Source organism: Dermacentor albipictus, unplaced genomic scaffold (genome assembly GCF_038994185.2).
Source record: "Dermacentor albipictus isolate Rhodes 1998 colony unplaced genomic scaffold, USDA_Dalb.pri_finalv2 scaffold_31, whole genome shotgun sequence".
NCBI classification, from domain to species: Eukaryota; Metazoa; Arthropoda; class Arachnida; order Ixodida; family Ixodidae; genus Dermacentor; species Dermacentor albipictus.
This window is the reverse complement of record NW_027225585.1, coordinates 974,795-1,002,768: the sequence shown is the minus strand read 5'-3', so window position 1 is coordinate 1,002,768 and position 27,974 is coordinate 974,795. Positions and strand designations below refer to the sequence as shown.

Here is a 27,974-nt window from a genome sequence, read left to right as displayed (position 1 = left end):
TACTGGCCACTGAACAGTAATGAATCTGAACAGTAATAACGAAAGCATTGTGCGGAAATATGCAAGGTGATCAGTAAATGTAAAATGAGTCATACACCCGACTGTAGCAAACTGTTACAGAGAAAACCCATGCAGGTTTCTCGGAAAGTTTTCACGAACCTACCACATGCTTCAGACTGCTCCTGTGATTCAGATGTCTGCGATAAAACGTAAAAGTAGGTTCTCTTGGGCCCATCTATTCTCTAGTTCATGTTGGGCCCATCTATTCTCTAGTTCATGAAGTCTTCATTCCAGAGAGCCTCACCATGCCATAACACGAACCCCCGTATTCATAAATGCATCTTAACATGAAGCCCATGCTTGACTCGATTTAAATGACGTCTGTCGTGAACACACCAAAAGAAACGCAATGAGCATCTTGGGCGCGTTCACACCACGCGTCATTTATATCAAGTCAAGCATGAGCTTCAAGATGTATTGCTGAATACGGCGGTAAGACTTGATAAAGGTTGCTATTAATTATTTGTCCAATGTTTCAGTTTTCTCATCAAGAATATCTAGCTTTTTCTGAATGCTACCAATTTTTGCTTCATTCTCCTTTTCACCACATGTGCTTCATGGCAATCTCTTTCATCTTTCCATCCCTTCTCCTTTCCCATGCTGTTGGCCAACGTGCAGGTGTCGTCTATGCGCTAGACAGTTACGATGTGGTCAGCAGGCTTTGGATTTCTCTGTCAACCAATTTCTCTCTTTGCTTTTGTGATGAAGTCTGCCTGACCCTTACATTACTGTATACAATGAAAACAAGGCCTTTTTTTTTTCATGAAATGGGAGAGCACTTGCATCTCTTGCAAAGGATCTTCCAGTAAAGTTTCTCGTTCCTGCAATCACACTGAACATGCACGTCCATCATAATTTTTATATATCTAAAACGCACCGCCAGAAAGAGTAACAAAAAGCAGCTATATTTTCAGATAACACTTGTGGCTAAGAAAGCAAACCAAGACCAATTATGGATGGTCTCCATTTTTTTTTTTTTAAACATGCAAGGAGCATTGTGCACACACCTCTCAAGCATAAAGGCAGCACGTATGAGCCATGATGCCTCAATGGCTCCCATGTCTGATCACCCAAAAGAAGGCAGGCCAAACATAAAATTTGTTTTTTTGGTAATTCCGTTTATTATAGCTAAAATTTTATCTTGAAAACACAAAAAGTAGTCTTCATTTCAAGACCGTGCAACCTCTGGCTGTATTTTGCAGAGCATGAAAACATGAAAATATACTAAATTGAAATGGCAACAGCAAAGAAACACTGGCTTCCATCTTCTGGAATGCAGAAGAGAGTGACACTGTACATGGTAATCCAAAGTATGGACCCAACTTGGTTGTAGCATACATGCTCTGTGCTGGTGTAACTTTAATTAGAACTGAAGTGTGGCATCCACTACTCGGCTCTGTCGTCAAAGGCCATTTCATGTTGCCACACATTCTTTATCCCCTACCTGAAAAGATTACATTACACCATGAAGATGACAAAGCTCACATGCATTAAAGGAAAATTGGTTGGCTATCTTGTGTCCCATACAACTCCGCCAAATACCTGCAATTAGTGTAAGTATGCTAGTTCCTTGCACTGTTTCCCATAACATCTTTGTTGAAGGTACTGGGTAACAATTTCTCAATCACTTCACAAACTGTGGCGATTATTGTTAATTTTTAAAGCGAACAGCTTTATTTGCCTCTCGACAGCACATGGCATAATTTGTTTAATGTAAAAGGTTGAAGCAATTCATCGGCATGTGCTTCACAATGTACCTTGCAAAGATTCCTCATTAACAAATATACTGTTTCGAGAGTTTTCATTTCAGTTTGCTGACACACTGACAAGAGACAGGAGGGAAGCTATGAAGCTGCTTGTCTCTCCAAACCAAAAGCCAGCACCTATAGACTCTGCTAAAGATGTACTTCGCAAAATCTGGCTACTCCTTGACCAATCTGTGCGAAAATGTTAAATACGCGAGTCAGAAGTTATGTCAATCAGGCTGCTGCCACTCAAAGGGCAAAGCTCCTTGAAACAGCAAAGCTCAAAAAAGAAGGAAAGAAGAGCACGTGTGAATGTTTCATGCTTTATAATGTAGAATAAAGATTTCACCAACGCCAGGAATGACACGCATCAGTGCCAGCGGGAACATCGTCTTGAGAATGGCTCCTTGATTTGGATTACATATTTCAACTAACAATTCTGCTGTACTGATTTACAGGTTGTATTTATGAAATCAGCAGCAATTCTGCTCGTACAGTTTGAGAAATACGCCAAAATTGATGCATGGTTCTTTCACATAAGAATTTGAAGGATAAATTCTAGGAAGCGTTACAAACGCAGAAACAGTGTTCGAAGGTGTCAGAATGAATGCCATGAAATCAGGTCCTTGACTAACCGAACAGTGCCGCTGCTGCAGACATTTTAAGCATGAAATGCTTTTAGCTCCTGTTGTCAGCCACCTTCAATGAACCAAAAGCCAGAGCCATTATCCTGGCACTCAAACCAGCTCGTCCGGGCAAACAGTCAAGACTGCAATACATATGCTAGTTACTTCCCAAACATGTTACAAAAAATATTGCTTCTGAGTTCTAAATATTTGCTCACAATATCACTCAAGCTGTAACTTCTAGTACGCTGAAGTTTTATTTGTCACTTCTAATAGCGACGTTCAGAGGCAGATACAAGGCACTGTACACTTGATTGTCATTTTTTGGCACTGAGACACAGTTGCTTGTGCTCTTTTCAATGCCAGCAGTCCGTGAGGTCCACGGCACATATGGTGGACCGAGACGAGACTTGCAATGGGGTTCTGTCTTGGACAGGAAACTTGCTTCCATATGGACCAGTGTACAGTTGCGTGATGCAGTGGGGTGGGGTGTACCGTTGCGAATGTGCGCTACACCCATTTTAAGATTGTGGCTAGTATCATCTACAATCAATCTGCTTTGTCGGCAGCCATTTCATGCTTACATCTACTCTCGATTACAGGAGGGCCAGTATTTTTTAGTGTCACGAGAACAGCCTGAAAATGCTCATACAAAATTCTCCAAAGAGTGCAAGCACTTCCGAGCTTTTTTAGTCTGTACATTCCAGCTATCTGAAATGAATCCAAGAAAGTAGTGGATGTTAAGGATATGATCATAGAGCTATGGCATATTACTTCGAGGTAGATGAAGTGGTACACGAAGGTGTCCTGTGTATTCTATTTCAGTGATAACATCATAGGGAACTGCTGGATAGTGTTCAGGAGAGATGCCGCGCTAGTGCGGCCAGCATCAAGTGCAATCAAAACGCTGCTTTGCTGTTGTTCAAAGCAGATATTGCATTCGCCCTACAGTAGAAAGGAAAGGAAGCAACACCTTCAAGAAGGCAGTCCCCAAACAGTGAAAAAAAAAAAAAAGGTTGGATGACACTTAAGCTGCGCCTTTAAGAGTGGAACACGATAGCATTAAAAGAGCCCTGGCTGCTTCTCACGCTTCCGGGCAGCTGCAGCTTATGCTTCTGTAATGTTTCCCTGGAAATGCTGGTGGCAAACGCTATGCACGAAGGCGAGCTTTCTGGGGCGTGGCACTCCTAAGACAGACCTGAAATGGCAGCTGGAAAAGGGGTTTGTGTTTGAGTTTCCGCGCAACAGAATTATGTTTTCTCGCATATTCAAATTACAATGCAATGCTATCATGTCTCAAAGTTGTGTGCAAGTCACATTTTATGAATTTTTGACACATCCTACTTTAAGAATTTTAATTAGTTCAGTAACGCCTATATGTCACGTGGAGGGCCTGCATGAATCGGGATGCATGGTTCGAAATTAATTTTCTCATATGGAAAAGGTCACCAACACCACTGCTGGATTTTCAGCGACACGGGGCCCTGAACGCTAGGCTGTTAATACTATTGTGAATCAGTTCCAGGCCAACAGCACATGTGCCATGCCCACAAAAAAAACAGCAGATGCACGTGGGCACTTCCCAAACATTTTTTTACAATAAAGGCAGAGGAAAAACCTTCGCTGCTAAGGCATCAGATGAGTAATGTGTAAAACATGCAATATAAAGCTTAATTGTACACCCGACAACGACTACATTGTAACGTAGATTGCAGACAGAGTCTTGCAAAATATACGCTTCTCTTTAATGGCGGGCCAGAACAAGAGCGCGCAGCTTATGCACTTCACCGTCTTTAGTGGCACCGACCTTTGCACGCACCGTCGTGCGGTGCGGGAGCCCCACATCTTTGTGTCAATTGCCTCCCGTGAGAAGAGCGACCGTCTCAGTTGCGTCAAAAAGTTCTTTCAGCTACATAAGAAATGGAGCTCCTCAGGTGCATCTCAGCATTCAGGTATGCACACAGTATGGTTTCATGCGCACTACACGAACAGCTTCAGCGGGAGGATGACGACGGAGTGAACTGGGGTCAGAATTGCAGGGGACCACTTCATAGGTCACGTCACTGAGGCGGCGTGTAACCTTGTAGGGACCAAAATACCGGCGGATCAACTTTTCTGAGAGTCCACGGTGGCGGACGGACGTCCAGACCCACACGCAGCCGCCGGTATTGTAATGGATGTCGCGTCGACCTTGGTTGTATCAAAGGGTGGCGGTATGCTGTTGGCTCCGGATACGATGCCGAGCAAGCTGGTGTGCCTCTTCGGCTCTTTGTACGAACTCTTCTACGTGTTCGCTGGTCGGGCTATTATCAGCCAAAGGTAGCATGGCGTCAAGTGTTGACCTGAAGTGGCGCCCATATACAAGTTCGAACAGCGTAAACTGTGTAGTCTCCTGTACAGCAGCGTTATACCCGAAAGTCACATAGGGTAAGATCGCGTCCCACGTCTTGTGCTCTACGTCAACATACGTCGAGAGCATATCAGCCAGTGTTCTGTTCAGACGTTCCATTAATCCATTGGTTTGAGGGTGATATACAGTGTTCTTGCGGTGAGAGCTATGCATCAGCTGCAGAACATCCTGCATAAGTTCCGCTGTAAATTCTGTACCGCGGTCAGTGATGAGAACAGAGGGTGCACTATGTCGTAGGACGATGTGGCGTACAAAGAACTTGGCCACTTCATATAAATTTACTTGCGAAATAGCTTCGGTTTCGGTGTACCAAGTTAAGTAGTCGGTAGCGACGACTATCCATCTGTTGCGCGAAGAGGTCACTGGGAATGGCCCAAGTAGATCCATTCCTATTTGTTGGAACAGTGCTTGAGGAAGGTCCACAGGATGGAGAAAGCCAGTCGGTTTAACTGGTGCTTTCTTGCGGCGCTAACAATCATGGCAGGTCTTCATGTACCGTTGCACAGAAGAATAAAGCCGGGGCCAGTAATACTTCTGTTGTATCCTTGCCTAAAGTCTTGGCGAATCCCAGGTGTCCCGCGCATGGCTCATGATGGCAGGCTCGCAAAATGTCGTGGCGTAGCGCCGATGACACGACAAGGAGGTACGTATTGGGGCCGCTTCCATCATTTTTCCTGTAAAGGACGTTGTTGTGCGAGTAGTATGATGATAAGCCGCGCATGAGCAAGCAGGGTAAAACACCTTCAACTCCTTGGAAGTGTTCGATCCGCGGCAGCAGCTCAGCGTCAGTGCGCTGGTGCTCAGCCATCTTTATGGTGTCAATAACTAATGCGGCGACAAATGGCAAGTCATGGTCAGGGTCCAACGAGGTCATAGGGAGTGGTGCACGTGACAAACAGTCAGCCTCACTGTGCTTCCTGCCAGATCGGTAGACAACTGTAATATCATACTCTGGTAAGCGAAGGCTCCAATGGGCTAGTTTGCCTGAAGGATCCTTGAGGTTGGCAAGCCGGCACAGGGTGTGGTTGATCGCTGACGGCGTTAGAGGGTCTACCGTACAAGTAGGGTAGGAATTTACCAATTGCCCACACAACCGCTAAGCATTCTCTTTCAGTGGTTGAGTAGTTTTTCTCAGCCTTGGTGAGACTGCGGTTTGCATAAGCAACGGGGCATTCCGCACCAGCTTGCCACTGCACAAGCGCCGAGACTCGCATCACTGGCATCAGTATAGATTTCAGTGTCAGCGTCTTCGTTGAAATGAGCAAGTATCGGGGCCTCTTGCAAACGCTTGCGCAATTCATTGAACGACTGCTGCTGCTCGTCTGCCCAAATGAAAGGCACATCATCGCATGTAAGCCCTGTCAGAGGCTCAGCAATTCTCGAGAAGCCCTTGATAAAGCGCTCATATTATGCACACAAACTAAGAAAGCGTTGGACAGCCTTCTTGTCTGTGGGTGGTGAAAACTCAGCGACGGCAGCTAACTTGAGCTCTTGGAACCCGAAGTAGCATTTTTCAGGCTTGATGGTGAGGCCAGCAGTATGGATCGCAGTGAGGACACCCTCGAGTCATGCGAAATGTTCGTCAAACGTGCTCGAGAACACAAGGACATCGTCCAAGTATACGAGGCAGGTTTGCCATAAGAGTTCAGCAAGCACGGTATCCATCGTCCGCCGAAAGGTGGCAGGTGCGAAACAGAGACCGAAGGGGAGAACTTTGAACTCATAAAGCCCATCAGGTGTCACAAATGCTGTTTTTTCACGACCCTGTTCATCAACCTCGATTTGCCAATATCCTGATTTAAGATCCAACGAAGAAAAAAACTGGGTATGTTGTAGACGATCCAATGCGTCAACGATGCGTGGCAATGAATAAACATCACGCTTGGTGACACGGTTCAACTTTCTGTAATCTCCACAGAAGCATAGTGTGTTGTCTTTCTTTCTAACACTACAGGGGAGGCCCACGGGCTGGTGGATGGCTGGATCACGTCGTCTTAGAGCATCTCTTTCACCTGATGCTTGATCGCTTCCCTTTTCACTGGAGACCCTCTGTAAGGATGCTGACGGACAGGACGTGCAGACTCGTCTGTAATAATGCAGTGCTTTGTGATGGACTTGCGCCGCACTTTGGATGACGTTGAAAAACAGTCCACAAATTCATTCGCGAGACTCAGTAGACGGTCTTTCTGATGGTCTGGCAGAGCGGCGTTAACGTGAATCCGTTCTTTTAGGCTGGGGAACCCAGACTGCTGAGACGATGCGGTTTCCAATGTGGCAATGTCAGTAATGTTAGTGATTTCGTGAAGAAATGAGCTCAGTTCAGCTATGTCGTTCCTCGTGGTACATGCCAATACTCGTTGCTAAAGTTTGTTAGCAAAACAACTGAACATTTGTTTTGCACCTGAAGAAGCCGTCTGGCTATACAAATGTGGTGCTCAAGAAGCAGGGGCATGTTTGCCTCAGCAATTCCTTCGGCGGCGTCCTCCATATCGCATTGGACAAGGGTAAGCGCGCTGCTCTTGGGTGGCAACATGATGTGATCGTCAGTTACGCGAAGCGCGACGTCACGGTCGTTGTCAGTACTCTTCACTATGGCTTGCGTAGTAGTGAAGCTGACTCTAGACTCTTGCAGGTCGGTAATGGCACCGTTCGCCTGAAGGAAATCCATGCCGAATATAAGGTCCTTTGAACATTCAGGAAGATCGACGAAGTCGCCGATGTACGTGAGGCCCCGAAGGTTGACTCGTGCCGTGCACCGGCCCATTGGAGTTATGAGATGCCCTCCTGCAGTACGAATCTGAGTTTCGGTCCATTGCGTTTAAACTTTGTTCAGTATACGCGCGAGATTCTGGCTCATAACAGACGTGTCCGCACCCGTGTCGATTAACGCCATGACCTCATGGTCATCTGTGGTAACTGGTACGTCGCAGGATACTGACACGGAACTACACCGCTTTCTCTACATCTAAATTACGTCATATAGCGGTCGTTGCAGTGGAGGATCTTCAGCGTTCGCAACATCAGCGACCTCACCTCCACAGGTCGCTGGACTCAGTTTTCCCGGGAGGCTGGGCTGAGTGAGCGACGTCTCATTGCTCTCAGCTTGAATAGGGACTGGAAGACCTGTTTCGGGCGGGTGACGGTGACCGGGGTTCACAGAATCGTGGGGCAAACGAGGTCCAGGCATCCGCGAGGTATGCTTCAATCTCCAGGGCGCATTCACCATTGCGCGGGCACGGCGCATTCAGTGAAAATTCAAGGAGCCCAGCTCGTTGGTAGGGACACGCCCTGTAGAGGTGATCGGCTTCACCGCAATGAAAACACAAGGGCCTCCGGTCTGCGGAGCGGCATACGTCGCTCTTGCGAGGTGGGTGTGTTTCAGCCATGAATGGCGTGCAACGGGGCGAGTGGCTTGTTCAACGGCGCGCACAGCAAGAAGGTCCAGGACGTTGCTCACATCGCAGAAAATCGGGGACAACGAACTTCGTGCAGCTTCCGTATACGACATGCGAGGTTGTGGCTGCCGTACCTTGTGCTGTGATGTCTCGCTTCGCTCTGGGACTTGGACTGCCTGCCTGATTTCCTCCCGGACGACCTCAGCCAGAGCAGGTCGCTGTACCGATGCTGGAGCCACATGAAGCTTTTGAAGCTCTTCCCGAACGATAAGCCTAATGAGCTCCCACAAGGCATTGATATTGTCCAGGGATATAGCGAGAGAGTCACGCGATAGGGTCGACACGTCGCGGTTCTGCCTTGTTCGCTGCTGCAGTGCCTTTTCCATCTATACGGCTTCCGCGAGAAACTCTGCAACAATATTTGGTGGGTTGCGTATTAGGGCACCGAATAACTCTAGCTCGACACTGCGCATCAAATTCCTTAGCTTCTTTTCTTCCGGCATGGACGGATCCGCGCGTCGGAAAAGTCGGCACATATCTTTGAGAAACATTGCGACGCTTTCGTTCGGCCTCTGTACTCTCGCCTGAATTGCAGATTCAGCTCGCTCCTTGCAATCGAGGCTGGCGTATGTGCCGATTAGCTGCCGTCGGAATTCGTCCCATGTCGATAGGGCCCTGCCTCACGGTTCTCAAACCAGGTCCGTGCATAGTCCTTGAGGGCAAAGTAGGCGTTGCGTAGCTTGTGCTCTGTAGTCCAGCCGTTGAATTCTGCGACACACTCAAAGTGATCGAGCCAGTCCTCTACATCCTCAAAGGTGTCCCCATGGAAGGACGTGGGGATTCGCGGCTGGTTCAGGATGACCTCAGTCGGGGCGGTCGAGAAAGAAGGTGGAACCAATGTATTCATCCTTCTGACTTCATTGGGTAGAGGCTCGTGCTCAGGCAGCAGTCCTTGAAGTCGGCAGCTTTCCGTACCTGCACAGGAGTCAGCTTGACCGGACTTCGTACTGGGCTTGTAGACGGTGTTCGATCTGGGAGTGGTAGCACGTACCCCACACCTACTACTACTAATGGGCATGACCACCTATCTAGGTTTATTCGCTCTTAACATGACAAACACTACACCCATTGTCCAGCATGCTGTTTTCAAAGCATGGTTTGTCTGGAACCCACACAGGCTCCAGAATTCTCAAAATGGAAAGAAATACTTTCTTCAGATCCAGTGCTTGGCTGGTGCTCCTCAAAATGAGAGACCAGCTGCTAATCACAGCTGATGCTTTGTGCTGTGGTGTAGTTGCAGTGCTCAGCCAAAAGCAAGACGATGGGCAACATGTTACTAGATACGCCTCAAGATATTTTGCAGAGACAGAATGCCTGGCTATGCCCAGATATAGAAAGAAGTGCTTTCTTTCTTGCAAGCTCGAGATAAATTCTATAAATGGGGCAACAATCTGTTTCCCAATTTATAAAGTCTGCACATGATTGATGCATTATGAGGCATAATGTACATCTTAGGCAAAGACTTTCCCGTGGCTGATACACTGTGAAGTTCTCATGTGAAGAATAACAGGCACCACAAGGGCCTACCAAGATTGAAGGCTATGAATGCTGCCTCTCCCCACCTTCTTTACAAGAACTGAAGAAAGAACAAGTGCTAGATTAATGCTGCTGCCAACTTTGCATTTTCACTCGAAAGAGCTGGACAAGGTGTTGCAAACTCTGAGAGAATTCTGGCTTTACAAGGACAATGTAGTCCAAGACATGTTGATATATTGGCAATAAAACCATCGCGCCCAAGAAGCTACAGGAGCTTACCCACCCAGCACTTCTCACTTGAAGACCACTTTGGAATCAATAAATGCCTAGCAAGACGACAAAGTACTGCATCATAAATACATACAAAGAGCAAATGTCTTCAAGTCATGTCGTACATGCTAGCACCATAGGGCAAAGAGAAGGGTGACACTCCTGCAATTGGTATTCTGAGAAAAGCTGTTATAGAAGTTCACTATGGACATATTTTCTATTGGAGGGGTGTGGTGGCTCATCGTCACAAAATACTAGTAAGGGTATCCTGAGCTAGTACTGGCTAGTTTGACAGGACCTATGGTTGTGACTCAATGCCTCTTTATTTTCACAAGGCGTGCAATAGTGCAGTGGTCGTAAACCGCAACAAACTGTAACTTGCAAAAGGGCGCAGCTCGCTGTTTGCAGAATTCATAAGAATTCCAACAAATGGCGTGCCGTCCACGCTACCAACAGCGCAATGATCTCACAGAAGCCACCGTAAACTTATCCAAGAACTCCCTTGAGACGTCAGGTGATGCCTACAAGACACACGATTATAGACTGAGCCTTCTGAAAAATAGCTCCTTGCTAGTGCAAATGCTTACGAGCCAAAGGCTTAGGACTACACTTCCAGCTACTGCAGACAGCTTCTTTCCACAACTCCCAGACCGGAGGAAAATGAAAGTGCATGAGCAAAAGTGCTGGCAGAAACAGAAAACTTACTCTGATGTTGGGCATGGCATACAAGATCTACCCAATTTGTATCCAGACATTAATGTCCAAGTAGTTGACCTGGAAAATGCAGGCACACTTCAGCAGCCAGGAGATAAGCCCAGGTGATAGTGGATAGACACGGACAAAAAGACCATTCATCTCAAACAGGACACAACGAGTGCCACTGCCTCTGGCTGCATAATCAAGGATTCGATGAAAGTTCGGCTGGTCAGGCATGGAAACGAAAAAAAAAAAACGTGACCTAAGAAATAACAGTCACACGACTATTATTGGCCGAGCATGAGCAGGAACATAGTCACAAGATTGACTGGGACAATGCCACTGTTGTTGCCAAAGAAAAGAACATGTCATCCCGGCGGCTGCTAGAATCGCTAATCGTTCAATTCACGCCAGCTACGATGAACCGGACACCAGGGACTATGCCTGCCATTTACGCATGTTCATTACGTCACATGCTGGCTACATAGGTGACGACGATTTGCTGTCCAACTCAGTGAACAAGGAACCCGTGTGTAGTTCCGAAACGTCGGGTTATACATCAGACTTGGTCAGTGACCGTGAACCCCCCTTCATGCCTCTGGCTAGGGGAGAAGAACACAAGCAGCTACACGACTGTACCAAAGAGGTTCCGTTTTGTAGAGATCCTGGGCGCCAACACCATAGAAGTGGACAATACATAACACCAGCTAAGCAGTAAGCAACATGACCCTTTTTATACAGGGAAGGATGTGCTACAAAGATGCTCGTACTACTGTAACGCTAATGTGCATGCTTGTAAAAAATGATCACAATAAAAAACTCACCTCTTGCCTAGTGCTCAATGTTGAGGCTACCATTCTGAATCAATTACTTTATCCCACCTAGCTAACAGTTTGTCAAATCTCAACGAGGTTTTAATAAGAATCTTGTCTCAACCACCCGAAACGCCAGTCTGTGTAGTAGTGTTACACAGTGTTGGGTTCAAATCTGCCATAATCATGAATCCGAATGAACTTGCCCACATTTCAGTTATTCTGCAAAAGTATTTGGGATCACTTCGTTGCTTCTATATGCACTGAGGCAATCACAGCTGTGAAACACATTTAGGTCGTACTGAAGATGTCAAAGACAATGTAACATATGTGCTGAAAGGAGCAATGACAACTTAATACATTGACAGATGCCATTCAGATGAGCGTTGCTGTGCCAGTCGAAATTGCTGCTTTGACAATGGCTAAACTTGAGACAGAATACCATGAGGCAAAGTGAAAAGAGAACAAAGGTGCATTTTTCAGCTACATCACCTCATTGCTCCAATGCCCATGCATTTGATAATTCATTCATACAATGCGACGGCCTAGGCAAAGCCACGTTTGGATGAACCAATGTTTGCTTTTAAACATCATAAAATTCCACTTTTTCACGCACTAACAAACAACTGGCAGGTTTGAAGATTTACGAGTGTCAAGAAATATTGAATCTGTCATTCATGTGTTTACACTTTGTCTCATTATCTTCGTATGATCAAGTGTATGCTTGAAAGCGCAGACACTACTGCTGGCTTGCTAGCTAAACGCACTTTCAAGTGGCAGCTGGTGATAGAAATCTTCGAGCATTTGTCTATAAAAACGCTCACGTATATTTCGCGGTATGCTCATGCGCTTTCAGTGCAACGCACTGCGTGACACCTGCCTGTCAGGCCGAGCAGGAGAGCGCCAAGGGACGAAACACCAAATTGTTCATTTGGCACTGTAAATGCGTATGTCTCTATTATAGTGTGCCTGTATATACACTTCGACGACAGCAATGATGCCACCGCTTGCAACAGTCGGCCAATTTAAAGAATGTGTCACAGCGTTCGCTTTCCATGTGTACAATCTAACACGGCGAGTCTCTTTTTTCATGCGGAAGCAGCCTTCTGTATCTAAGAACATTGATATCGCGAGCGCAACAGAACAAACGGGCGGTAGTGCGCATGAGGTTAAAATCATAGTCCGCAAAATATGGGCTATATATAACGGCTCAAACACGTTACAGATGGGTGTCAATTTAAGGCGTGCAGTGCATTTAAAGCGTACTTTCAGCGAGAACTTCAGGCGGCGTGAAAAATGATGCCTAAGCATGCATAAATTACACAAAAAAAATTATGTACGTCCCAGACGAGTTGAAAGTGGTCGCGAACAGCTACCTTACCTGTCTATGTGAATGACAGGTGCAGCCTCTGAGCTTCTATACGATCCCTATTCGGTATTGTATTGGGTACAAGAAAGAGTTATTACGCGGAAATATAAGGAACAGCTGGGGATAACCAAAAAAGCTGAGATGTACCATTGAAGGTTCCATGGTACGCACACATCCAATTGACAGGAAGCCGCCATGGCACATTTTGACTACCGGAAATAGGTGGCGCTTAGCATTAAAGAATGTTGAAACAGTTTTTCGTTTAAAATATTCGACGTGATGCTTATTTTTCTTGCCAGTTTTCGTTTTCATCCCTTGTCCAGAAAATCGCCAACAAAAAGCACAATTTACAAACTGTTTATTATCACGAATAGCAGCAAGAACCGAAACCGAAACCAGGGCAACGCGCTCGTTGCAGGTACAATTTTATCAACCTTGATCAATGCCTCGATGATAGTGCGCCGAAGCCAGCACATGCGTACAAAGGCGATGGATGCTACATTCATGAGAACAATATCTCGACATCGGTCAATGCTGCATAACATAAGCATGCAGCTGTAGTTTTCACACATTTTTTACACATGGTACGCTTCGGTTCTTTTCAGATTTACTCTGCGACACATTTCAAACTGTGCCACTACGCACATGCCAACATTTCGTCACAATTTCTTCAAAGCGGCATTTAGTTCATCGAGTACACCGACAAAACATGCGTGGAAACGCTTTCGAGCACCTGTCTCAGCAATCCCCGCCGCCCTCCGCCCCCCCCTTTTTTTTTCTATACCGCCGCCAACTAATGCACGTATGAGTTAACCTCCACATACAAATCACTCGTGGCGTGCCCCTTATTCACTCCGAATTAAAAGTCGGTGCTGTAAACTTACGTATGTACAGTGCTATACATCGCGGCTAGTTGCGTCGCAATCCCGTGTTTCTCTAGGTTTAACGCCCGTTCAATATCTATGTAGAATCCAACAATCGGTTTGCTCTGGCGCAGTTAGAAGACGATCGTCGTCGTGCTCTTAGCACACCACAAACGCGCCACGCACACACACACAACTTCAATTGCCGTAAAACGCGCTGTTCCACCTTGTATCGCTTCGTTCGTGGTCGTGCTGCTTGCGTGCACGCACAATATACGCCTACCCTGCTACTCCGGCGAGTTGGCACACACAATTTCACCACTGATCTGCGCTATGGTATATTTGTATGGGCCCCGCGCGCGCGCGCATGGGGACTAGGGCGTTTCAGGAGCTAGGTGCGTTTTTTACACGACACCTAGGGACCTACGCTCTCCTAGGGCGAAAAGTTACCTAGATATATAGTTCCCGTTGGTGCCGCGGGGGCGGCGCTGCAGTTGACCGGCTGCACAGGAGAGCGAATGTAAATGCGCCTCCAGGACATGTATAACACATACGAACCTGCATTATTTTATCAGATGCTGCCTGACAAGACGCACGCCATGAAAGACGACTCGTGCTGGCGGCAAGCACAGTGAAGTGTGCATTACAGTACTTCTGTGCGTTCATATGGATGGCAGCAACCAGCGCGTGGTCTTGTAATAGGAAAATCAAAGAAGCTGCGTTGCTTTCGGAGCTGTGTACCTGTGCGCTACAGGCACAATATTAATGCGCGGATGACGCGCAATTTATTCGCAGAGTGGCTGGGCAGGTTTGACTGCGACATGCAGAGGCAAGGAAGGCGCATGCTGCACGTGCTCGACAACTGCTCAGCGTACAATGTACAAACTTCGCTGGCGGCAGTTACTCTACTTTTCCTGCCGGCCAATACCACGTCGAAAGTGCAGCTGCTTGATTTGGCTACAATATGCGCATTTAAGGCATCGTACAGGCGCTGCATTGTGGAGCACTTGCTCATCACTGTTGCCCACACAGCCGCCAACTTGCCGCTTCGGGTTTCACTGTATTCAGGCGTTGAGATGGCGAAGGCGGCCTGGGCGCAGGCGATGGCCAACTGCGTGCGGAACTGTTTCTGCAAGGCCAGCTTCATCGACGTAGTGCCTCATGCTGAGCCTGATGCTTCTGAAGATGATCGATCCAGCGGCGATTTGTGGCAGCATCTCGTCGACTCTGACATGGGGGGGCTACGACACTGGTATGGATGACTTCATTTCTACTTCTGAAGATGCTGATATGGCAGAACCATGCACAGATGAGGGCATCACTTGTGAATTGCAGGCGGAGAACGACACGGAGGAATCGGATGACAATGAAACTTCCGAGCCAGCACCCATAAGCGTGCCTGTAGCAATGGGCTACATAGAGAGCCTCAGGCAACTTGTCTATACCAAGGGCCTCGGCGAAGAGCACACTTCTGCTTTAAATAAACTGGAGACCGCCCTCATCAGATCTGCACTGCAGAAACCGATGAGCATCAAGAACTTCTTAGCAAAGAAATAAATTTTGTGTTTGCACTAGCCACTTTTTTTTTTTTTAAGCTGTCATCCATTACTTACTACTTACCACTTACATCCACTTACTACGAACTTCGGGGTATAACGAATAGACGCCACAGAACGCTCAGATTCGTTATCAGCAGGCTCGACTGTAGCCCAAAAGTAACCAACCATGCAGTCGCGCCTCGGTAGCTTGTTGCCAAAATGTAGCCATCATTTCTGCTAGCGTACAATGACAAAAACAAATAATAATAATAAAGAAGCTGTCATGGAAACTAACTAGTACCATTTTTTATTTGCAAGCAAAAGTGCTAATTGAAAGCATCAAATACACGGCCAACCCACGCATTTGACTAGACTTGCACAAACCAGAGAAAGTAAAAAAAAAATATCACATATGCAAGCATCAAGCACACGCCCAAGCAAAGGGGCTGGCTACAAGTAATACACACGAAGAAAAAATATCAAATAGAAATCATTCGCCGTAGCTTCCCAGTGGCTATGGTATAAAATTATCTGAAGCTTTACAATACAGTGTACCTCATATCACTGTGAAGGTTAGGGATCTTAAACCCATTTAATTATCACATATGTAAACATCGAATATAAGAACAAAGAATAGATAAAAATATCACATAATTCAGTTCTGACTAAGCGAGTTCACTTGACTCATGAGAGATTAGCAAAAACAACATTTGGTTTCGTACTGTAGGAGTTGAGGAGGACATCGGGATGAAAAACTTGGAGGTTTATATACATTATTTACAGTGAGACGACCAAGAAATTAACAGTCATAGAGTCATTACGGGCCGGCAGCAACTCGGACGCTGTGGCCCGTGGCAAGAAGCTCGAAAGAGATGAAACAAGGAATCCTCTAGGAAATGCTCTCTAGCTGCTCCCGGTCTGTGTCTTTTAAGCCCTTCGGTGTCTTGAAGACATGTCACGTTCGGCCAATGGCAGAGCCCGCTCAGGTGACGCCATTTTCGGCCAATCGGCAAGCCCGCTCAGGTGTCGTCATTTTCGGCCAATGGTAGGCGCCCGTGTGATGGTGTCACACCCGGCGGAGAGGGTCGCTGCTTGGTCCCCCATTGTCCGAGGGTTTACTTCTCCCTGCGGTCTTGCCTTGCTGACTTGCAATGCGCGGTCACAATAGGCAGATTGGGGCGACGGAGGACCAAGGCAGACAGGGTTTTCACGGTGCCTTACAGCCTTGCCTCTGGACCCACGTTACCTGGAAAAGTGCCAGGCTCTCGCTTGGCTTTCGGGAAGAGTCAAGCAGTGAATAGCTCCCCCTGCGACACACGAGGAGGGGGACGCCAACTTGTTTGCATGTGCCGCGCCTCGGGAATGTGGTATCCGTGCTTCTGCGCTCCTTAATTAGCTGTAGTGCGATTCGATGTGGTCTGGTGAACTCGAAGTAGGCTCAGGAAACGGTCCCGTATCTAACACTACATCAAAGCACTATTAAATTTATCCAAGAAGGCAGACTTGGTTTGAAATCGTTGCAACAACCACAGTGCTCTTTCAAGCCACATGCAACGTTGCTTCCAAAGTGCGTGTAGCACGGTGAACTCCGTAGGCGCACTTGTACGATTGACATCAACTCTTCGGCTGGGAGTGCAACACCAGCGAGAAGGGTGCAGTCCATTTGGTTTGAAACTTCAGCTCTTTTTACGGTGTGCAGCGGTGTAATACCTTGCAAGCATTATCGTCAGCGCACATAGCATGCACTGTGCTTGTCAATTCAAAGTGGCCAGAACTAAAGCTTTAAAAGCCCTTTAAACAGAGTGTCTATTTAGTTACTTATTTATTTATTTTCTTTATTATTATTATTATTATTATTATTATTATTATTATTATTATTATTATTATTATTATTATAAATATTATTTTTATTTTTAGAATTACTCACAAAAACTATTCGATTGACTTTGACATCAAAATTTAGACATCCGGGAATGAACCATGTCCAAATTTGTGTGTTCCAATATACCCCAGGACAGGTGCAGAGAAGAATCTCAGATGTCATGAACGAGAAGAAAGGGGTTAACCGAGGGGCCTGATTTTTATTTATCCTATCATAAGAAGCCAACAAACAAAGACATCAATGACAACATGGGGGAAAATACTTATACTTACTAATTGAAATAAAGAAATGATTAATGGCAATGAAAGTGGATGAAAAAGCTTGCCGCAGGTTGGGAACGATCCCACGTCTTGGCATTACGCGTGCTATGCTCTAACCAATTGAGCTACCGCGGTGTTGTTTCCCATCCACTTTCTTGGGTATTCATGTTTTACAACTAGAAGTACCCTTGGGAGTGTTAGCAGCGCCACCACTCACAAACCTTGGTGGCGGATGTGGAACATCCTTTCTGCCGCAGAAAGGATTTTCTTGTCGTTCTCGCTTTGCTCACCTTTTTGCCGCAGGCATCACGAGTATAGTGGAACCCACTTATAACGATACCGGTTTTAACAATATATTGACACGTGTACTTATCTTTATTGGGCGACCATGTTTCGCCGCTTAACAAATGTAATCGCACAGCGCGGGACGCGCCTGTATGTTTCCGAAGGTTCTGGAAACTTATTGATGCTTCTACCCGGCTGTCTGTTGTCGCCGAACCTTGCGTTATCTGATTTCATCGCGTGACGCGAATGGTGTAGAGCTTTGTGGAAGGCACGCGGGTCCCGACGATTAGTCTGGAACCTTCGACGACTGATCTATAAAAGCCGATGTGCTTGACCCGCAGATCAGATTTTCGACGATCGCCGACCGTGTTCGCCGCTATCGTTGTGCTATAAGTGTAGCCTGTATTTGTGGGCACAGGTTCGCCCAATAAAAGTTAGTTTTGTCTTTAACAGTATTTGCTACTGTGTTCTTCAACGTCACCACCACGTGACAATATCGATTATAACAATGGGAATCTGCTGCACCGTCAACTTTTGTATGTTTTCTATGGTGAAATAAACCGCTTACTACAATGCCCCCATGCCGCATTATCGGTTACAACGATGAAGTCTGGCTGCTGGGTGTCCATGCTGAAAGGTAATGGAACGCAAAATCCTTCAAAAGAAAAGAAGAAAACGAGAAATTCCAGCTGCTGCACCCTCCCTGCCGCTGTGCGCTCATACAGTAAAACCTGTTCTTCAGCCACGCGTGCCTCTCTTCTGTCGCCCTTCCACCCCTCCCAACACGAATGGGCTGCGCCCACAGCTCTAAGCCGTGCCACCCTCCAAAGCACGAATGGAACACACCAACTGTGCAGCTCCAAGAATGCTCGTTGGCCAACCCAGCCAGTCCTTCATTCTACGCAGTTCAGCCAACGAAGTGAGTCACTTGTGCTTGTCAATGCTGGTTGCGCCGAAGTCCTTCCCTTCCATGTGGTTTCTCCGCCTCATTTCACGACGCCGAAACGGAAGATGGCTGGTCCACTTGCTGATTATCAGAAATGCACAACGTTGCCGGTGAAAAGAAAGCACACGGCTATAGATTTGGAAACGAAGTGCAATATTGTGCAGTACCCCAAAGAGTCAACCCCCAAGGTAAAAAGGTGTGTGACTTGGTCAAGAAGTATGGACGATCGCAAGCGACAGTTGGACTATCGCACGACTATCATCCACTTCGCTCAGAAGTTTGACAAAGAAAAGTGCACGCTAGACAATAAGCGCAACACATTCGCCAAGGTGCCTATAAGGTGGAAGAGGCCCTCTACGAGTGCTTTCTTGGTGCCCATGCCACGAACTTGCCCATCACTGGGCCAATTCTGGCCACAAAGGCGAAGCAGTTTGCCCTACTGATCAATGATGTGGACAGCATTGTGTACAACGCCGTAACCAGCGAGGAAGCTTCGCTTGGCGTCGAGGCAAAGCAGGAGTGGGTGGAGGAAATGCTGCCCCGCATCCTCAACAACTATGTTGACGCCGACTAGTATAATTGTTATTTTACTTTATTTATGTATTTATTTATATCAGTACCTTAACGGCCCGTTCGGGCATTGCATAGGGGAAAACAAAAAAGTTCAAGCGTAAGTGCAATGTGTACAATGCAAATAATATAGGAAAGCTTTAGGAAAAAAAAAAATTGAACTAAACGTCGAGCAGAAACAAACAAAATAGAAAAAAGAACGATAGAGAAACGGAGTTTATACAATATTTGGTAGCGTGAAAAAATGCATGAGAACCTAAAATGCAATGTAGACAGCCAGTACGCATCAGAACACGAGTTTAAGGATACAATCAAATGATGGTTTAGGTAAACAACCTACACAGATACACATCAGATGAAACGGAATGAATTTTAAACAATGCCAAGCACACGAAAACACTTTTTAAGTAAATATTCAACCAAATGTAGGTTCGGACAGGACACTCTAAAAAGCTTAGCAGTGCTGCATGTTCTCCAGCAACGAAACGAGACTATTCTTTCAGATGTTGCCATCCAAGACACATGTACTCAATGGAGACACATGTAAGGGCGGCAAAACCAGCAAGCTGCACCTAATGTTTTTGTGTGCCAACATGGACGGGAGCGACAAGTGTGCCGCATTTGTCATTCGAAAATTTTAAAAATCCACGCTGTTTCCGCGGTGTTGCCAGGATACTGGTACGCTACCGTCACAACCACAAAGCATGGAGGACATCGGAAATTTTTCGCGAGTGGGTCTTGGAGTTTGATCAATGTATCGAGCGATCTAACAGGAAGGTGGCTCTCATCCTTGATAATTGTTTAACAGAACTAAGTGCAACAGAACTAAATCGGAAATAAAGGGAGGGGGAGTCGGAATGCTCAACCATCAGGGAGCCAAATGGAAAAGAGTAAATTCAAAATGTCAAGAGCATCTTTGGTTATCAGGTACAATGAGTGGGAAAAAAACTTGGCTGGGCGTTACGTATTTGTGGACCGGAAATAATTGCATAGAGAAGAATAAAGGGTTAGTGGGATGCATAGGTGCTGATATTAAGGGTTTCGGGAATGATACTGAAATTATCCTATTAGGTGATATGAATGCCCACATACAGGATTTAGATGACTATACCGGCAACAACGGGAAGTCAATGCTAGACTTTTGTGAGCAACATAGCTATGCTATAATGAATACAGCGGCTAAGTGCGAAGGGCAGATCACGTGGGAAGTGGGAAACTGGCAATCCACCGTTGATTACAGAAGGCATAATGATAAGTTGAGAGAAATGGTCATTGATGAGAAAGGGTATAGCAGCATAGGGAGTGACCATAAACGCATCATTTTGAAAATGGGATATGTAGTTGGGAAAGAGAGCAAGGAGTGCAAAATGGCCTGTCCAAATTTGAACGCTGAACAAAATAACAAATGTAGTCACTAGAGTCGAGGAAGAACTTGGCAAATGGCCAAGTAAAGAGTGGGAATATAGTGAGTTTCGAAGTGTAATAACGACAGAAATACGGAAAGAGAAACAACATGTTCGTTGGAAAGGAAAAAAGAAACCAAAAAGCTGGTGGAACAGGGAGATACGAGAAGTGATCGTCAGCCAGTAAATGGGAAATATACCGGGAGAAAAAGTCTGTGGTTCAAATATGGTGCAAGCACAGATGAAAGTGAACGTTGGTTGTCAGAAATACGTGAGAAAAAGAAGGCTGCACCTAGAATATTTTGGAACCATGTAAAATTATTAGGCAGGAAGTCAACAACAATATAACAACATACTGTATTTACACGATTGTAAGTCAACCTATTTTTTTTAATTTGAGAATCTGAAGTGGGGGGGGGGGGGGGGGGGTCGACTTAGGTACAATCGAAACCAAAACATCGCACCGCCAAAAAAAGCGAAACCAACGAGATGTCAGGGGAGCTACAATGTAGTTACAATTTTATGTTAGCTCTATGGCCCTACCCGTAGTTTTCGCTATTCCGCGTGTTTGTTCAATTTTCGGAAGGGTTTTTCAACATTTTTTAGAGTTTTACAGTGCTCATGGGGGGGCATCAATAGTCCATCGAAGTGCCGCTGTTCCATTTGCGGCGGCACCCCTAGAACGGCGGCGCTTGCAGGGAGTATTGATAGTTCATGGAAGAGCAGACGCTGCTCACATGTTTCTATTTCCTTGTAGCTCTTAGTTTAATGCATTCGACTCGACTGCCAGCTATGTGCTACTTCCATGCTACCTCAGTCTTCAGGAGTGCTCCAGACCCACTAAACATTCAGCCTTCATTCACAGCAGCGTTCAAAAAGGCTGCCATCCTTTATGCCGAAGAAACAAATCACTACACAGCGGGCCACAAGTTCGATGTTTCTGAACAGGTGGTGTGAGAGTGGCGACTGCAGCGAAGCAAAAATTTGCACTTGTGATGGCAAGCAAAGAATTTCTCATGGGCCGAAGTTGGGACGCTTTTCGGAGCTGTAGGCCAAGCTTGCGGGGTGTCGCTGAAATGCGTGATCGGTCCCTGCCAGTGAAGTGCGACATGCTCATGAAACAAGTGCGAATCTTCGTCTTTTAAGGACCTGCTCCGTCGTGAGTACAATGAGTGGCTGACGGCAGAAGACCGCGAATTTACACCAACCGGACCTGTCAAAAGAGCCTCCCTGACGGCTGCGTGTGGTTGGGTGCATTTGACTTGGGCTGCTGTTCCACAAGATGTCGTGATGCGATCGTTTGCCAAATGTGAAATTTCGCTGGATGACGACGCGCTGTAGGACTGTAGCAACGATGACGATGGCAGCACTAGTGAGGAAGATGGCAAAAGTGAAGGCGAGTACAGTGAATATGCCAGCTACTAATAAATTTTTGTTATGGAATGTGCCCTTGGGTATGCTCTTTTTTTTTTCTTCCCTGTGACGCGATATGGGGAGGGGTCGACTTGTAAATACGATATTCTAGACGAAGATGGAAACAAACTCGTAGGGGAAGCGGCAATAAATTACATCCGAAAACTAACAGCCGACTCTTTCCAAGGCAATGACGAGGTTGTATTTGTAGAAAAAAAGAGCATAAAAGAGACCCAGGTGGAAAAGGAGCTGGTGCTAACAAATTTCAACTGGAAGAAAGCCGAAGAGGAAATTCCTAAGTGCACAGCCACAGGGCTAGACGAGGTCCCCGTTAGGCTGATTAATGAACTAGGACTAAAAAGTAAGGAAGCTCTGGTGAAAGCAGAGGAAAAAAAACTTTAAAAGATAGACAAATACCAGACAGGTGGCGATAAAGTACGTAGATTGAATTTAATTTAGAAAGGTAAGGGGGAGAGAGATAGAATTCACTCGCATAGACCGTTGACCATTACATCGGAAATATGCAGGCTAGCAATGCAGGCAATCAAATTAAGTCTAGTAGCATGCGGTGAGGGGCTAGTTGGTACGACATTATGAGAACAAAGAATAACTGCGCAAAAAAGAACAACAGAGAAAGAACCACACATTCTTTCTCTGTGTTGTTCTTTTTTGCGCAGTTTTTCTTTGTTCTCATAATCAAATTAAAGCTGCAAGCATGGGCAGAGAATAATGGCATTTTGGGAGAACTTCAAAATGGCTTCAGAATAGGTAGACGTTTGGGTGGTAACTTATTTGTTCTTATTCAATGCATCAAAATATCAAAAGTAGAACGCAGACCGTTATAAGTGGCCTTTTTAGACATTACAGGAGCCTATGACAACGTAGACCGCAACATTTCGTGGGATATTCTGGAAGGGGAAGGCTTAGGTGACGATTGTCTGCAGCGTTTGAGATAGATTTACCTGGAAAATACCGTTTGCATTGAATGGGAAGGGATGAGGGGCGAGGAGAAAGTTGATATCAACAAGGGACTGAGACAGTGGTGTCCTTTATCCCCATCGCTGTTTACGATGTACATGGTGAAGATGGAGAGGGCACTAGAAGGAAGCAATATCAGGTTTAATCTCTCATACAAACAGATGGGTAAAGTAGCAGAGCAGGAGCTTCCAGGTTTATTTTATGCGGACGACACTGTGTTGCTAGATAACAAGCAAAGTGATTTGCAACGTCTGGCTAATACACTTGACGACCGATATTTCGGACCCTCAAGGGACCGCGAAAACGTCCGAAAGATCAGGCAGTCTGAAAAAACAAATGTGCCCCCAAAAAACTCAATTTATTGCTTACTATTGAGTTTGAGGCTGGAAAAAGTGATTAATGGTCTTCTGAGCCATGCTCTGCTTGCGTGCAAGCAGGTCCGCGTGAATTTCGGCGAGAGTCGTCGCGACGCCGTAAGCCGATGAAAGAGTTGCAACCACTTGCATCAGCTCAGCTTGCGTCAGCTGCGCTGCTGCCGGCGAGTCGTTGTCGTCGTTGCTCTCGAACTCTGGAAGCACTTGGCGAATGATTTCGTCTGTGAGCCCGGTGCACAGTTCCACTCGCTGTCCACGTCCGTGAACTCCGAAACGAGACGGTTAAGGGAATTTCGACGCCTGCAATGCGAAGGTCGCCAATGAAGTGCTCACTGCCAGACAGCTCCTCGACGACACTATCCTCGTCCAAGACAGCCGAGTCTCCATTCAACACAAATTCTGCGTTCTGTGCCACCGACCTCCATGCATCAGCGAGTATGCTAAGTGCTCCAAGCAAATCGACAGAGTAGGCTTTTCCACTGTCGAGGTACAACACCACACGCGAAAGCAAGCGTGACCGATAGTTCACCTTCAGGTTGCGTATCACGCTTTGGTCCATCGGCTGTAGGATCGGCTGTAGGATCGGCTGTAGGTTCGGTGACAAGAACTCGACTCGCACAGACTCCAAGTTGTTTATGTGCCCATGTGCAGCGCAGCTGTCAAAAAACAACAAAACAATGCGGCCTTCTAGATCAAATTTACGATCCAGTTTTCTCACATAGTTTTCAAAAAACATTTATCAGAAACTGTTACCCATGCCTTCTTGTTTGTCTCGTAAGAGACAAGCAGGGACTTTACGTATTTAAAGCACCTCGGAGCTTTCGACTTGCCGATGACGAGCATCGGCAGTTTTTCTGTCCCCCACATATTGCTGCCAACCAAAACAGTAACTCGTTCCTTACTGTGTTTTCCACCATGGCAAGGGTCACCAGCAAAGGCAAGAGCGTTCCCTGGCATAAGCATACAAAAAGTCTGGTCTCGTCGCAATTGAAAATGTCCGACGAGTACTCCCGTAAGAGCGACTGCAGCTTTTCACAGCGGTAGTCCGCAACGACGCTCAGGTCAACAGCTGCACTTTCGCCACACAGTTTCTTAAAACTGAGATCAGCAGGCTTTTTGAAGTTTCTTAGCCAGCCATCACTGACCTTAAACCCTTCAATGTTCATTTGAAAAGCCATCGTCTCGGCTTTCTGTTTGAGAAGGGCACCGGAGACGGGAACCTTGCTGGCCCCGGTTGACTTCAGCCATATAAGGAGGGCCTCCTCGAGCTTTGGATAGGTGCCTTGGCTTACATCTTTCTGAAGACAGCCAGTAGACTTTTCCACCACCTCCAAAATGTTTTGCTTGTTTTTCATGCAGTCCGAAAGAGTCTGTTTGGAAATTTTAAACACTTTTGCGACGTCTGCCTGTGATCGACCATCGACAAGCTTGACGATTGTCGCTATCTTCACCATCGACATAGTGGCGTACTTGCCTCGGTTCATCGGAACTCTTGAGGCCGATGACAACATAGATTTCTTCTCCATTGTGAATCAGGGCTTTTGGCTAAGCAGCACACACAGCGCAGTCGTTGGGAAGTTGTCACACCAACTTCGTTGAGTGCCTCCTCGCTGCCACGTTGCACGCAAAAATAAAATAAAACAGCGTCTTGAAGCAATGAAGCCGATTCAATCAAATACGAGCCACAGTAGCGACAGAACGTGGTTTTCGCGTCTTCGTAGCACGACCACGACTAGGCCTACTCGCTAAGCTTGTCAATGCATGGCAAACACAAACAGGCAGTCGAAGAAAGAAAAAAAAAAACTGTGCGTTATGGCAGTGACGCTGTTGTGGAAGCGGAAGCTGCTACCATATAGTAGCCCCAATGCAGCATCTGAGTAGTTGAGGGACCGCCATGCAAGACCGGCACCGGTTTCAAGGCTACAGGAGGAAAATGTAAACAAACAAGGTGGCGGCGACACAGCTCAAAATCACGGCAGTTGGCCCGGCTGACGCTTGGAAAGTCCGAAAAATGAACAGCCCTCCCTAGAGTGTCCAAAATTTTGAGCCACGTAATACATTGACTTTATGAGGTATGTCCTGGGGCCGGGAAAAAGTAAGAAAAATCAAGCATGCCCGAAAAATTAGGCGTCCGAAAAATCAGCCGTCGACTGTACCTATGGACAGGAAGGCAACAATTTAGGTCTGAAATTTAGTGTTAGAAAATGAGGTGTTATGGCATTCAATGAAAACAGCGAATAGGCAGAGGCAATACAGGGGCAGGAAATACCTCGGGTAACGGAATATAAATACCTTGGTATATGGATAAACGAAGGCAATGGATATATGGAAACGCAGGAAAAAACAATAACAGTAAAGGGGAAGAGAAATGCAGCCATAATGAAGCACAGAGCGCTATGGGGGTACAATAGGTACGAGGTGCTCCGAGGTATGTGGAAAGGTGTAATGGTTCGAGGACTTACTTTTGGAAATGCGGTTGTTTGCTTTAAATCGGGGGTACAATCGGGACTTGATGGGAACCAAAGGTCAGTGGGACGCCTCGCATTGGGCGCTCATGGAAAGGCTACAAATGAAGCTGTGCAGGGTGATATGAGCTGGACTAGTTTTGAAGTGAGGGAAGCTCACAGTAAAATTGATTATGAAGAACAACTGAGGAATATGGAAGAAAGTAAACGGGCTGGGAGAGTGTTGAGGTATCTCTACAGGAAAAACATTTTTTCACAGTGGAGGAAAAGAACTAGGAAGCTTACCAGCAAGTATGCAGCCTGTAGGGTGGGCAACACAGCAAAAAAGAATGTCAAGTGGTAAATCAGAGAGGCTGAAATAATCTCATGGGTGGCGGCAATGGAAAAGAACCATGCCATGAATAACTACTTAAGAGGAAAAAACGAAATCAGGAAACAAACAATTTATGATAACTCAAAGGGAAGCTCATTACTTTTCGAAGCGAGATATAAGAAGGAAGAAGTATGTGCTTCCCGTGATAAAGCTAGGGGAACGATGGAGCATGTTTTATTAGAATGTGTAGCCCAGCGGAATGTAGAATGTAGCCCAGCGGTCGATTTAGGCCCCACTGGCCTCCTTGAAGCCCTTGGGTTCAGCGAGAGCAGTGGAAAAGTAAACATGTCTGCAATAGAGATGGCAATTGGAAGATTGGTGGAAGAAATGCAGGGAAACGACAAAACATGGAGACGTACAAAAGCAAAGTTGGCAATAGGAGATCCGAAAATTTGGTTGTGGGAGTTCGTAGGTTTTTCTTTTTTTTCTTTTTTGACCTACGTAGGACATTAGGCCTTATAATAGCAAGAGCTTGGTGGCTCAACCCACCGCCCCGTTCCAAAGGGGATGCTCATAACATCCATTCATCCATCCATCCATGTAGTGCCCACCACTCAAAGCCTAAGCTCTCAAGTGTGGAAGTTTTTTTCCTGCCACCAAACACAACAGCAGGCTTGCAGCCCATGGACACCGGTGTGTTCACCAATTTTAAGGAGATGTATTGTCGCCGCATCCTGAAAAAGTTAGTCTTGTTGGTGGACATGGCCACGCAGACAGGCAAGGAGCAACCAGAATTGAAAATCAATCAACTGATGGCCGTGCAGTTTATCTTTGGTGCATGGTCCGAAGTGAGCACTTCTATGGTGTGGAACTGCTTTAGGAAAGCGTGCTTTATTCGAGGCAGCAATGACCTGTACGAAACCTACAATGTTCCCACCAATGAAGTGATGCCTGAACTTTGGTCCGCTGTAGACAAAGATGCTTCAGAACTCCAAGAGCTTCTACATGCGGACACCGCATTAGAAACATCAGAACTTCCAACCGATGAGGCGATCGTCGTAAACGTGCTTGTGTCGGATAGCGATGACGACAATGATGACAATGGCGGAAATGATGCGGTAGGGCAGGCTGCCTTAACGTTGTCCTCACAGGAGGCCCTGCAGATGATTCAGTCCCTCAGGAGCTTCGTTCTCGCGAGGGACCTTCCACTGCACTACATGGAGCACCTGGATGCCTCAGAGAAAGATGTCGGCAAGCTTCGCAAAAAGCAAGCAAGGCTGACGGACATGGGGTTTTTTCATGCAAGCTAGCGAGAAGTACGTGGCGAGACGCTTGTGGCGATCTCAAACCAACGTTCCTTCTAGATTTCTGAAGCTGAGAAGCCACTGTGGCAACCTTCTCAGAAATTTTTAAAAGGCCCCTTTAGGGGCCACCAAAATGATGCCTCGGCGGCACTTGCGTGTCAGTTGCCATCCGTGACCCCTCTTTGCAGTTGTTATAGCAGTGCCATTCTTGAAAGCTGAGAGTCGTAGCTTGTTACACGCGATTGGAGTGTGCAAGAAGCAGAGTTAGACAGTTTAAAACGAGTCAACACAAACAGTAGTCGCATGGAGGAAGGTGGAGCGGATGGCACTTAGATTGTGCACAGCAGCCCCGCCATCCCCCTATTTTACTTTGTTTTTATGCAACCCAGTTATAACAATTATCAGTTATGACAATGGAATTTTCACGGCACTTGAATATTGTTATAAGTGGGTTCGACTGT

At 46.3% G+C, this 27,974-nt stretch overlaps 1 protein-coding gene across 4 annotated transcripts in view; it reads right to left on the bottom strand.

The window, feature by feature from the left end:
* Nucleotides 1-27,974, bottom strand: part of LOC135909917 (zinc finger protein ZXDC-like) — a 358,875-nt gene that overhangs the window by 161,322 nt on the left and 169,579 nt on the right. The window lies entirely within an intron of this gene.